This window comes from Ochotona curzoniae, unplaced genomic scaffold (genome assembly GCF_017591425.1).
Source record: "Ochotona curzoniae isolate NIBS_2020 unplaced genomic scaffold, NIBS_Ocur_1.0 contig_1014, whole genome shotgun sequence".
Classification (NCBI taxonomy): Eukaryota; Metazoa; Chordata; class Mammalia; order Lagomorpha; family Ochotonidae; genus Ochotona; species Ochotona curzoniae.
In genome coordinates, this window is record NW_024464920.1 from 20,160,045 (window position 1) to 20,173,600 (window position 13,556).

Genomic DNA, 13,556 nt, shown 5'->3' on the forward strand with positions numbered 1-13,556 from the left:
ATTTTTGTTTATTTGTTTATTTATCTGTGAAGCGCAGCCCGGTCCTTGATGGTAAAAACAAACAAACAAAAATGGCTCCAAGGCAAAGATTACTCCAGGATTTCCTAACAGCTGAGCGGGTAGGAGGAGTGGGAGGAGGTTGGGCCAAACTAGCGGGCTAGAGCCTGGGGCTGCTGGACAGGCCACAGGGGAAAGTCATGAAGAGGAAGGGGCCTCACCTGCGCACCTAACGCCCCACAGGATTTAGAGACCCAGGGCAGACAGAATGAGTTTTTTTTTTTTCTCTGCAGTTTGCCTCTCTGGAGTATCTGAATTTTCCTTTGTTTCTGAAAACAAAACAATACATGATTACGAGCATCTTTCTTGGGAGTGATGAAAACTTTGTAAACTTGATCATGATTCTGGGTGATGCGTGAGTTAGAGACAATACAGATGTTTAAAAGTAAAAGCAAATTAGAGGTAAGCAGAAATGGAATGATTTAAAGAAAAAATAACCAGGAAAATTAAAATAAAAACCTAGCACAAATTACTATCTGAGCTTAAAATTAATTCTTCAAGCTCTGCTCTAGTTCCCACATTTGTAAAAGTTGCATGTATTCTTTGGTCTTAAGAATTATGCCAAACTCATCCTATCTTGGTATAGCCATGTTTGCCACTTTAAATGTAAAGAGGTGTATTTCTACATCAGAGAAGGTTCTGGAATGTCACTGACCCTGAGGAGGATAAAACTAGAGAAATGATTCTGAAAGCAGGGAATGTTGTGGAGACAACGGCCAAGCAGAATAAAACTAAATCTAATGAAAAGCAGTGAAGATTTATTTAAATAGCCACCTGCACTATTCTGATTTAACTGTGAAGCAAAGCTGTAGACTTTCCCCTGCCAGCTATGATCTGCTCGAATAGAACAACATCACAAATCAAATGACAGGCGACAGCAGAAGAGACTCTCATCGCTAGAACTAGAAAGTGCTATAAAGTCATTTAACCTCATGACCCACTCCTTTCTACTCAGTCGCTTTTTGCAGCCTGCTGGTGTACACGTTCCATTGACCACAAATGATGTCCCATCCTGTTCCAGTGATTCTGACTTTAATAACTTGTTTAACGATTATGTGAGCACCCACATGGATAAGGTGGGTTGGGGGTGATGTGAAATAAGGAGCAGGAGAGCTCGTCATTGGCATCCAGTGTGTACACCCACTATGTTGAACATTTTTTTTTTAATATTGGCTTCTGTGATTCTCAGAAGAATACTGAGAAATAGAAACTCGATTCCCCATGTTTTCAAATAGTTTGGAAGTGGTAACATGCTGAGGGCATGCCTAAACAAAACAGTCAAACTTGGGCTTTGTGCTTGCAAGCCCCACAGCCCAGGATGCCCAAATGCGCCCATCTCCAGGTGGAGGACTTGGGAACAGTCCACACCAGTCCTGCAGCATCCTGCCACTCACTGTACAAATAGTATCTTTTTCTCTCAGTGCTACAACTGGAGTAAGATGGGAAATCCAGCTTTGGTGTCCATGATTTTCATACCAAGCTGATTATCTTTCCATAAATGTCCTCCAAGGACAAAGAGAACAGCAGAGAGGAAGAAACCAAACCAAAGAATGGAAAGGTGTGGATGGGAGAATGACAGATTTAATTACAGATTCAGGGTAAAAAAAATTACATCCTTAGAAATGTTGCTTTGAGGCCAAGAATGATAGTCTAGTGGCTAAAACCTCACGTTGCACCCCCCAACATCCCATATGGGAGCGCGTTGGGGTCCCAGCTGTTTCACTTTCCATCCATCTCCTTGCGTGTGGCCTGGGAAAGCAGTTGAGGATAGCTCAAAGCCTTGGGCCCCTTAACTCATGTGGGTGATCCAAAAGAAGCTCCTGGTGCCTGGCTTGGGGAGTGAACTGGCGATGGAAGATCTTTCTCTCTGTATCTTCTTTGTGTATCTGCCTTTCCAATGAAAATAAATAAATTTTTAAAAAGAAAAGAAAAAAGAAGCCTTGCTTTGGAGCTGTGGGTACCTCTGAAAGTTCAGAATTAAGGTGAGGATACAGAAACCAAAAGTAGTGATAAAAAGGCAGTAGGGAGGCAGAGTTCCCTTGCAAGACAGTTGCATTGCCACATTGCTGATCTGCTTCCTGGTCTGGACTGATCACTATATCCTCTCGTGCTTGGTAACTGTATTTACAACACATGGTTAATGCAAACTGAATTTCAGGTCAAGGGCAGGGCAGGAGAGAAGATACAGGTCAGCAAGGGGAAAGAGCAAGGGTTGGAGATCTCCTAGGGTTCAGGTAGAGAGAGATACCAAAAAGACAATAAAGGAGTAGGAGCTAGTCAGCAGGAAAAGGAGGTGTCGAATAGTGGCAAAAGCAGGTCAAAATCTCAAGACAGACCATTAGCCTCAAAGTGAAGAAACCTGTTGATTGATCACTAACCTATAAAGAGCTTAAAATAATTAGCCATTAAGACTCATTTTGCATCTTAGTACTGCCACGTGCAAGGTTCCAGAAGGGCACTGGCTGTCTCTGCTCTGTCCTCCTCTGAGGGTGCTAATCTTACTCTGCAGTGTTGCTGCCAGTTTAAATATGTGCAAACTGCTGAGCATTAGGGCAGTAGAAAATTGAGCTTATTTAGGGCAGCAGTAAAGCAACCAGCCTAAAAGAACCCTGTCCCCCAAAACGGTGATCAGAACACATCAAAAGAAATTATTTAATTTTAGGCATGCATCATAAACTTGGCACTGTTAAAACAATTACTCTCTATTGATATATATATTACACATGTATAGTATTTATATATATGAAGATTGAGTGCTCCCAGTCTTTTCAAGTATTTATTTTATAACAAATCAATGATGCTATGATTAGCATGCTATTCAAGAGGAAGGGAAGCATCATTGTTAGAATTGTATCTATAAACTACATCGGATGTTTTCCATGTTTTAACATCTCAGTAACACAAAGCTTAAGGATTGTGTTTCAGTAATCATGCATTTTCTGTGAACAGAGAATCTACTACATTAAGAAATTCCTTCAAAATTAGAAAACAAGACATGGGCCCAGCGTGATACCGTAGTGGTTAAAATCCTTGCTTTGCACACACCGGGATCCCATATGGGCGCCAGTTCTAATCCCGGTGGCCCTGCTTTCCGTCCAGCTCCCTGCTTGTGGCCTGGAAAAGCAGTCGAGGATGGTCCAAAACCTTCAGACCCCTGCACCCGCGTGGAGGAACCAAAAGAGGTCCTGGCTCCTGGCTTCGGATTGGCTCAGCTCCAGCCATTGCAGTCACTTGGAGAGTGAACCATCAGACAGAAGGTCTTCCTCTCTGTATCTCCTCCTCTCTGTATATCTGCCTTTCAAATAAAAATAAGTAAATCTTAAAAAAAAAAAAAAGAGAGAGAGAAAAGAAAAGAAGGCATGACCAACACCATGGGCTAGATCTGCAGCTTTCTCTGAGAGAAGATTCCTAATAACTGGAAAAAGCAACATGATGGAGAAGCTGCAAGGAAAGAAGAGTGCTGGGAGTAACAGGGTGAGAGAAGCTATAGCGGGGAAGGCAAGAAACTGGAGGCAGAGAACCTCAGGCCCAAGGGAAAGATGAAGTGAAAGAGTAAAGAGAATCTGAAAAAAAAAAAATGGTTTAAAAAAGGAAGAATAATCACAGGCATCCTAAAAGTTTTGCCTTTTAACAGTTCTTCTCATCACTAGAGTAAGCCAATCATTTTACTATCAAGAGAATAAGTAAAAGTCATTTAACATTACACATCTTAACATGAATAACTATAGGGACAGGTTTGGGCAGAGACTCTTCTTGTACCACTTGCTTTTCATATGAGGATTCCTGGTTAAGTCCTGATTCTGCTACAGACTCAGCAATCTGCTAATGTGTGCTGTAGGAGCTCGCAGGTGATTCACTCAGTACTGGTTCCTGTCCCCCACGTGGTGACCCAGATAGAATCATTCTCTCTCTCTCTCTCTTTTACACACACACACACACACACACACCCTACCCCTGCTTCAAGTCAAAACGTAAAAAGAAATGAATTTATGAATAACCATGGATTTCTCACTTCATGCATCCTACTGGCCCAAAACACATATTTTTGCCTCAGTGTTTGAAGAAATCAAAGTCTAACCATACTACTACACTTCCTGGTTGTAACTCTCATCCTGCTAGTTTGAGTATTAGGAAAACCCAATGAGCACACGTGCATTTGTTTGCACAAAGCACCTTGTCTGCAGCGAGCACATGCTGAGCTTTCAGCCTGCTGTGACATCACATATTTATTTGGATTTAGCAAAGCATTTCTGAAAACTACGCCAATTTTCATGGCATAAAATGTTTTTAAAACATCAAAAATGAAAGGGCATGTTGCAATGAAACTGTCTCTCCATGTACTAATTGTGATACAAACAAAAGGGTAGATGAAAAAATTATTTTAAAACAAAAACTATTTTGAAAATACAGAAAGAAGTTTTATGAATAAGGATATGAAAAAATCAGTAAAAATTACTAATATTTTAATCAAATTTGCAAAACTTTGACTTACCATTTAATTCTGTGGAAATAATTCCTAAGCATTTTGCATTCCTGAATCAAAACTACTTCATGGTGCTAAAATATTTGTAATACTTTCAATATGTAAGCAACAATCTCATTGACATGGTAACAAATTATAAAAAATAAAATAAATATTCTTTCTACAAACGTTTTTAAAGTGTAGTTTATACGGTTTGCTAAATCGTATGCATCTTTCTGTCCTGGAGGTGGAATGAGTGAGCATAAAATCATATGTGTGTATGTGTTGCAGATGTAGTGGGCAAATATGAAATTAAACTGGAAAATAAAATTTAAAGGAAGTTTACCAAAATAGCAGCTGCCTTACATAACAAAGAAATGTGCAATAGTTTGGGAGTTTCATAAACAGCACAAAAATTTCAGCTAAAATATTATTTCAAAATGAAGGGAATATAGAAAGACAACACTTCATTTAGGTATGTCACGAAATGAGCTGCTTAACTTACTTGTTAGGAACACACCAGGGGAAAGAAAACCATAAAATATGAATGCATGTTGGGTAGCACGATGATTCTAACACAAAGTGCCCAATATTTAGCTGTGCAGTTTCTCTCTGGTCCTATTTCCACACCTCCAAATCTACTTTGAACTTAAACCCTGGGTGTCCGGAGAGTGGCATGATTTTTGAAATGAAAAAAACAAAGAGTGAGCTATTTTGACCCTTTATTCAGCCATTATTCTGATAACACAGTAGGGGTGTCTGTAGCACTTTCATCTTTAGCCTATTGATACAATGTCTACCTGCTCTCACGGTTGAGCCGTTAAGTATCTACAGCTGACCTAGGATGTCTCTTTTTAATAACAATGTTCTTAAACGTCATAGACTTTCACAGTGCACTCAGAATTCCTAGTCAAGATGTTTTTGTAGCTAAGAATTTCAATTGGCATCTGTATGTTATTTGCTACACTTGCATGTCTTAAAAAAAATTTAACCGTGACTATTGCTGGAGAGGAATATAAAATGTATTCCTTTAAAACTAGACGCTTATAAATTTGGGTACATATAGTTTATATATCCGTAGCATTATACAACTTAATTCCCAATGAAATTGGTCATAAACGATTTCTTAGCTAACTATTATAAACCGACACCTCACATCAGGAACAGCAAGAAGCAAGAATAGTTTTTTTTTTTTTTTTTTTTGCTTTAGTTTCAACATATTATTTTGTAATCACAAACTTTCAAGTACTGCTGTAAGGCTCTGCTAGAATATTCCAGTTACTGAAACTTTCCCCCAATGCCTCTGTCACAACACCAGGAGGCAGCACAAAGGCATAAGTTTACCAACACACAAGTGCCCTAGTTACAGCTTCATATCGTGTGCACGTGTATGTATATTCACTATAACTAATGTCTGCATTTTTCTTCTTTTTGACATCCCTAATATTCACTCTTCTGTCACTTCACCAGTTGATGCATTTGCTGACCTACTGACACAAGACCTTGCATGCAGTACCACTCACCTGCTCTCACTGGTTTAACCCACAAGTGTTCACAATGTGACTCTCACTATGCTCAGCAGAATTCCAGAAAGACACAGAGATTTCAAAGTGACTAAAAATCTATCACTATTCTTAGGTAGGTCAGATTATTCGGGATAAAAATGAGACAAGTGACAAGTGTCATGCACTTTGTTAGGCCTTTTGGAGATTGAACACGGAATAATGGGAGAACAAGGAAGGGAATGGATAAACCTGTGCTGCAGGTGACAAGAACTGCAGTTACAGTCAGTTATATCCTCCTTCCTAAAATCCGTCAATGCCCAAAGACTTTATGATGGATCTCTAATTTTCTCTTGATGTCTGTTTTGCTTACCCATGGTGTATTTGGGAATGAGACATATATCCTCATTTATTGCTATTTGATATAGTTTCCCATTACATGGCAGCTTAAAATGGGAAAACATTACATTCTATTAGCTTTCGTAAGTCTTAGATCTTAGCTGGGTGATTCTGGTTCTGATGAGATGGAAGCCACGTTTTTTTTGCCCCAACTATGGTCATCCCAATGGGTAGGAGAAATGAAACTGCTCATGCATGGGATGTTGGCAGGAGGCTTCAATTTCATACAGCTTTTCAGAGAACGAGGTAAGATGACTAAGACATGACAGAAGTGTGTGTCTGTGTTTCTGTGCAGGAAGTAGAGAGGAAAGCACTCATTTGTTTATCATTTCTGCTTTCTAACTGGTTCACACAGACCTAGCCTGGTACAATACAGGCAGAGACTATGTAAGGAGCTAAGTGAGAATAGTCTGGATGATCGGAGGCCATTTGTGAGGTTAGAGAGTAAAACGAGGACATTTCCCACTTGTCATTATGTCACAGGTATAGCAGGCAAATAAATAGTTTAGATTGTTTTGAAGTTCTGCACAAAAGCACATGGTAGCCTCTCACCAAAATGCCAACAATGCTATCAAATACATCTTCTTGATAACCACCAAAAAAGCTACCTTTTCCCACATGCGTATTTTGTGCTCTGCTGAACCTGACAGTTTCCTGGAAAATCCTGCACCTTTTGATCTCCACAAATCTCTCTTCTGGCTGCAGTGCCTTCCTTGTTTTGGCAACTTCTCAAGCTTCCCCTTCAGAACTTAGGTCAAATGTCTTGTTTTCCTGGATGTGTTCCCTGGTCTCAGTAAGCAGAGTGAGCACTTGCTTCTCTCCATTATTCCCACTTTGGTAGAGCCTTTTTTACACCAATACGGTTAGCAATTCTTGGAAGACTCTCAGACCAAGCAGGACATTGTTTCGTGATTTTAGTTTAATCTTGGTATCCCCATACTTTATACTTTTGCAATAAATTACAAACCTGTCTCTCTTTTTTGAATTCTCTAAATTTGTTTCTCTATTGCCGTGTTGTTGCCTTGGCACCTTAATAATTGCTTTTTCCTTCCTTTGAAGTGCCACACTTGCATCTGTTAAAATAGGCTCTTTTCTTTCAACATTCTTTGAACCTGAAATAACAAACACATGGGGTCTCCTAAAAAATTTGTGGGAAATGTGTGGTTTCGAAAAATTATGCACGGGGCCCCGCACAGTAGTCAAGTGGCTAAAATCCTCACCTTGCTCACACCAGGATCCCATATGAACGCTGGTTCATGTCCCGGTAGCCTTACTTCCCATCCAGCTCCCTGCTTGTGGCCTGGGAAGCAGTAGAAGATGGCCCAAAGCCATGGAACTCTGTATTCACATGGGAGACCAGGAAGAAGCTCCTGATTACTAGTTTCGGATTGGCTCAGCTTGGCCATTGTGGCCACTTGGGGAGTGAATCGGCAGACAGAAGATCTTCCTCTCTGTCTCCTCCTCTCTGTATAACTGACTTTCCAATAAAAATAAATACATCTTTAAAAAAAAACAGAAAGATTATGTGTGGATCGTAACAGTTTTTGCATTGAAATACACTTACATTTAAAACTTATCTCATGTTGACTTGGGGAAGGTTATAAACACCTCTTAGTATATGTTAGTTGAGTAAATACAACCAGCTTAATGTATTTTGACCTAGACTGAGTTTTACTAAATTTCTTTCCTATTAAAGTCAAAACTCACCTTGTGTTAAAATTCAAATATATTTCCTCCTGCTCAGAAAGTTGTGTTGAAATATAATCACCAATGTCATCTCTTAAGGAGTGGACGCCAGTGGCACTCTTAAGAGGTGATTTGGCCTCTTACCTCATGAAGGGGATCGTCCATTCATTCAATGAATGGCCTCAGTTATCTAATGGGTATTTTGAAAGTGAATCAGCTTTACCTACCCATTTGTCCAGGTCTCTGAAGCTCTCCGACTCCCTCAGTGTGATGTCCTGTGCCATCCTGGGATTCTGAGAGCAAGAAGGTCATTTGCTTGAGGAAAGGCTGGTGCCTGAGGACTAGGTTGCAAGTAAAGGTGAGTAATACATGTTCTGATTTTCTGCTTCTCAATGGGGTGACTAAAGATAGTAATCATGCATTGTATATTACAAAAACAAACACAAAAAAGCTAGAAGGAAGAATTTTGAATGTTTTCACCATAGCAAAAATGGTAAATATCTGAGGATATAGATACACTTACATTGATCTGAACATTGTATAATAATATACACATATCAAAAAATCACATGGCACCCCATGTATATGAAACCCTTATGTGTCAATTAAAAGACTATCAACTGCTCTGGCTTCAAACTTGCATGAGAACAATGAGCTCAAGCAAACCTCTTTTCTATCATTTACATTATCTGTGGTATTATGTTATTAGCAACAGAAAATGTACTAAGTCACCTTCACAATCCACAGTTTCCTTAAGCAAAAATTTTACGTGTCTACTTAGAGGACAGCTGAAAATTATAATTTCCTAGATCACACCTATGAATTTCAGCAGTGTTAAAAAACTGATATGCTTGCCTTTCAGAAAATACTTATGTTAAAATTTCTAAATGGATCCACAGCAAATAACTTTGCCTCAGTGCACTTAATATTATTTAACTGTTAAAGGTTAATAAAAATTCTCAGTGTGTTCAGTTTTATCACTCAAACACTTCTGCAATAACAGGATGAAACAATGCCATCATAAAAGCTAATGCTATGGCCCAGTATGACAGTTCAATGTGGCTAAATCCTCATCTTGCAAGCTCCAGGATCCAGTACGGGCACAGGTTCATGTTCTGGCTCTTCCACTTCCCATCCAGCTCCCTGTTTGTGCCCTGGGAAAATAGTGCAGGATGACCCAAAGCCTATGTCTCCTTCTTTTTATAAATCTGCTTTTCAAATACAAATAAATAAATGTTTTTATTATAAAAAAGAAGTTCATACTAGCATCAAATGAACTAAATTATGGGGAATAGCAATGTCAAGGCCATGAAGAATAAAACTTTAGTTAAGGTAATATAAAGGAGAATCAACCTGAGAAATATAGCATTATTTTACTGAATAATACATGACATTGAGTAGTCACATAATAATCACATACCAGAAGAGGATCCTGGTTCTTGGCTTCTGACTGACCCGACTCCAGTTGTAGCCATTTGGGGAGTCAGATGAAAGATCTGTGTCTGTTCTCTCCTTCTCTCTGTAACTCTACTTTCAAATAAAAAATAATTTAAAAATTATTAAGAGAGCTTGAGAGATAAGAGTGGCTTGATTATAAATGACCTTACGTACTATTCAAAAACGTGTAAATTTTACGCTAAACACATTTAAGAACAAGTCAAGAATAGTAATGATACTACTTTTATGTGTACAAGCATTTCCGGCTTTGATACTCCTTACTCCTTATTGTGGTCCTTCCCAAACCACTTGTTTCTAATTCTGACACCTGTGACCAACAACTACAAACCAGAGACAAATTGGATTTGATAATGGCAAACTGCCTTTTTGTTGAATTTATGTGCTAGTTTCATGAAAGTTCAAAACAGTTCCAAACTATCTGAAGTTCAAAAAACCCTTTCTCTTAGACTCTCTATCCTGTTTTCATTGATTAGGAAAGTGCTTAACTATTCACCCATTCTTAGTCTTTGTTACTTACCCCTTATAATCCTACTTTGCAAAGTTAGAAGAAAATTACCACCCCTAACAACAAAACTTTAACATCTCAAACTCCATTTTTTGGCACTTTTTAAAAGCTCATGACTAGTTGAGTGGGTTTTGTCTAATACAAACTAAAACAACTTTAACAAGCCCCAGTATGCCACATATTCCTTATGGCTCAGTGCCCCACTGATGACTGTTTTGCATAACACCGTATGCTCAAATGACTGAGCTAGACCCTGAGCATAAAGCCAGTCTCAGAAAAATACCAATTTTGAACAAAAGATGAATCACTTTACACATATCCCTTTTCCTTTCCACCTCCACTCCAAAATATGGTTTATTTCGTGTAATCAAGATCATGTATTTTTGTCTCCATGTAAGTTCTCTGTATTACTCAAACATTCGCCACAAGCAAACAAACAAACAAAAAAGCTACATGATAAAGTTTACCGGAGAAGAGGAACAATTACTGCTCTGTGTTTCCTTTATAGACTGTCTTCCTCAGCTTAGAGGATTTTTGAACTGAAGTAAGACTTCATTTTGGTAAGAGAGCAATACTACTTTGAATGACCCATAGGTCACAATCAATAATTGCATCAAAACTTTAGCTTAGGGCCTGGCACAATGGCTCAATTGACTAATCCCCTACCTCCAATTGCAGGGATACAGCTTCTTGCTTGTGCCCTGGGAAAACTGTGAAGGATGGCTTAATGCCTTGAGACCTGCATCTGCATGGGAGACCCAGAAGAAGCTCCGGGCTTCTGGCTTCAGATTGGCTCAGCTCCAGCTATTGCAGCCATCTGGAGAGTGAACTATTAGATGGAACATCTTTTTCTCTTCTCTCTGCAAATCTGCCTTTCCAATAAAAACAAGTTTAAAACTTTTTTTACCTTGAAAAGTTTTAAGAATCTTCTTAGCATAAAGATCTATTGCTCTGGGAGTGATAGAAGCCATACTACAAAGCAGATGAGCTTTTACCTCTACATGCATACATATCATCTCCCATATAGGTAATGGCCATTGATTCTAGTACTGCTTCTCATTGCAGCACTCTGATTCTATAGAAGAAAATTAAATTTGATGTTGAACATTGTAAATGCATTTGTGGCAATTTTTAAAAAGCCGTGCTAATTAAGTTATAATTGGGATACATAATGAAATTCTTTGATTTTTATGAATATAAAAATAATTATGCAGAGTAAAGACTTACAGTAACAAAATTATAACTAGCCAAGGGATTTGGTAATGTTATATATAACTTGGTAGCAATCACACCTGCTTTGTGATTTTGTATTTCTCTACTATTTTTCTCTATACATATTATTAGAAAGTAACGTTTGACTTGCTGTAAAACGTTTTAATTAATTCAAAATAAAAATTATGTGAATGGTTAACTGAATTGCTCCAATTTTACTGTGGTACTTAAACCAAAAATTCATGCAAGATCTGGAACTAAGAATCTTTGATTTTGGGGGCCAGCACAGTAGCTCAGCAGGTTAATCCTCTACCTGCAACAGTGGTGTTCCATATGGACACCAGTTCATGGCCGGTATGCTCCACTTCAATCCAGATCCCTTGCTAATATGTCTGGGAAAGCAGAAGAGGATGTATGAAGTCCTTGCTCCCCTGTACCCACATGGGAGACCTGGAAGAAACTCCTAGCTTATGGCTTTGGATTTTCTCATCTTCAGCCACTGTAGTCATTTGTGAAGTGAATCAGCAGAAGGAAGATTTCTCTCCCATCATTCTGTCTCCCCTGCTTTATAAATCTGTGTTTCAAATAAAAATAAATAAACCTTTACAAAAAAATAAAAAAACTTGGATTTTGCATGCAGTCCTCTTCTTTCACTTCCCTAAAATACATACAATTATTTTGTTTTAGAAAGATAATGATCAGAAAGCTTGCAAAAGAAAAGGGAAGAGCCTACCATGGAGATGGAAGATTGGTTTTAAAAAAAATCATTTGAACCTACTGCTAAGCAATTAAAAAGACTTACTAATAGTGAAAAACCATGACTATTTTAAATTTTTCTATTTTTTGGTAACCTCTCATTTCCTTTTTTAAATGATTTATCTATTTTTATTTTCCAGTAAATTTTTTCCATTTCCAGGCAGATTTACAAAGAGGAGAAACAGAGGGAAAGATCTTCCATTCACTGGCTTATCCTCAAATGGCTGCAGCAGCTGGAGCTAAGCCAAGCTAAAGCCAGGAACCAGGAGCTTCTTCCAAGTCTCCCATGTGGGTGAAGTGTCCTGAGGCTTTGAGATATGCTCCACAGCTTTCCCAGGTCATCAGCAGGGAACTGGAAAGGAAGGGGGGCAGCTGGAACAAAAAATCAATGCCCATATGGGATCGTGGTACTTGCAAGGGGAGGATTAGCTAATTGAGCCATCATGCTGGGCCGAAATCCTCCTTTTCTTGACAAATATGAATGAATAGATCCTTTTTTTACTCTAATGTAAAGGGAAATTAACTGATTTCATGTATATATTATGAAAATACAATTGATAAAAACACAAATGTGAACACTAATAAAAAAAAAAACATGTGGAGCTAATACTGCCCACAGGGAAAGAAAAATGGAAAAACAAAACCTAAAATATTTTAAGATTGTCAAATTAGCCTCTGGAATAGGCCAACCACAATGCAAATCCCAGTCCATCAAATACAACAGGTAAAAATGGCAAGAACAGGAAGAAACAATTAAAACATAAAGGTTAAAAACTCCTAGCTTCTAAAGTGAAAGTCTGATTTCAACCCTTATGTTGCCAATAGTCAAGTTTCTTGTTCTCAGAAAAAAGAGTAATAACAGCAGGACTGCAGAGGGGACTGGGGCCCAAATGAGAAAAATACATAGAAAGTGTTTGCTGCAGTGCTTAGTTCACACTTGGTTCCAAATAGAAGGCAATTTCAATTCATCACTCAGTATCTTTTTTTTGTTATAGACCATCTATATTCCAGGCATGCTGCTGGTCACTAGGAATATGATTGGCATACAACCCACAATTAATCAATCATAAATAAATTCTGTGAACACTTATGAACATATCATTGTTAGAAAAGAAAGGCAGGTAAGCCAGAGAAAGTTGCTTAGAGGAGACAAAATCTAAGATAGGAATTGACAGAGTCAAACAGGATATCAAGAGGTAGCAAAATTAAACAGAGGAAATGGAGCATTACAATGGCTTGAACCTCTTTTACAGCATATGCGTTCTTCATCTTTGTCTTGTAATTATTTTCATGTGCTGTAACTTCTATAAAGGTTTTTCTAACTCTTTTTTTTCTCTATCTCAGTCCACCTCATCCATACATGGTGGTTACAAATGGTCTGATGACGAATCAGTCAGGATGCAGAAGGTTGAACTAGCATTTCCTAAGCCACACAAAGTAGTATGGAAGACATCTTCAGCACCTCAGGAATTTGTGGAAGGTTTTTAATGTGTGCACACACTCACACATGTATGAGAGA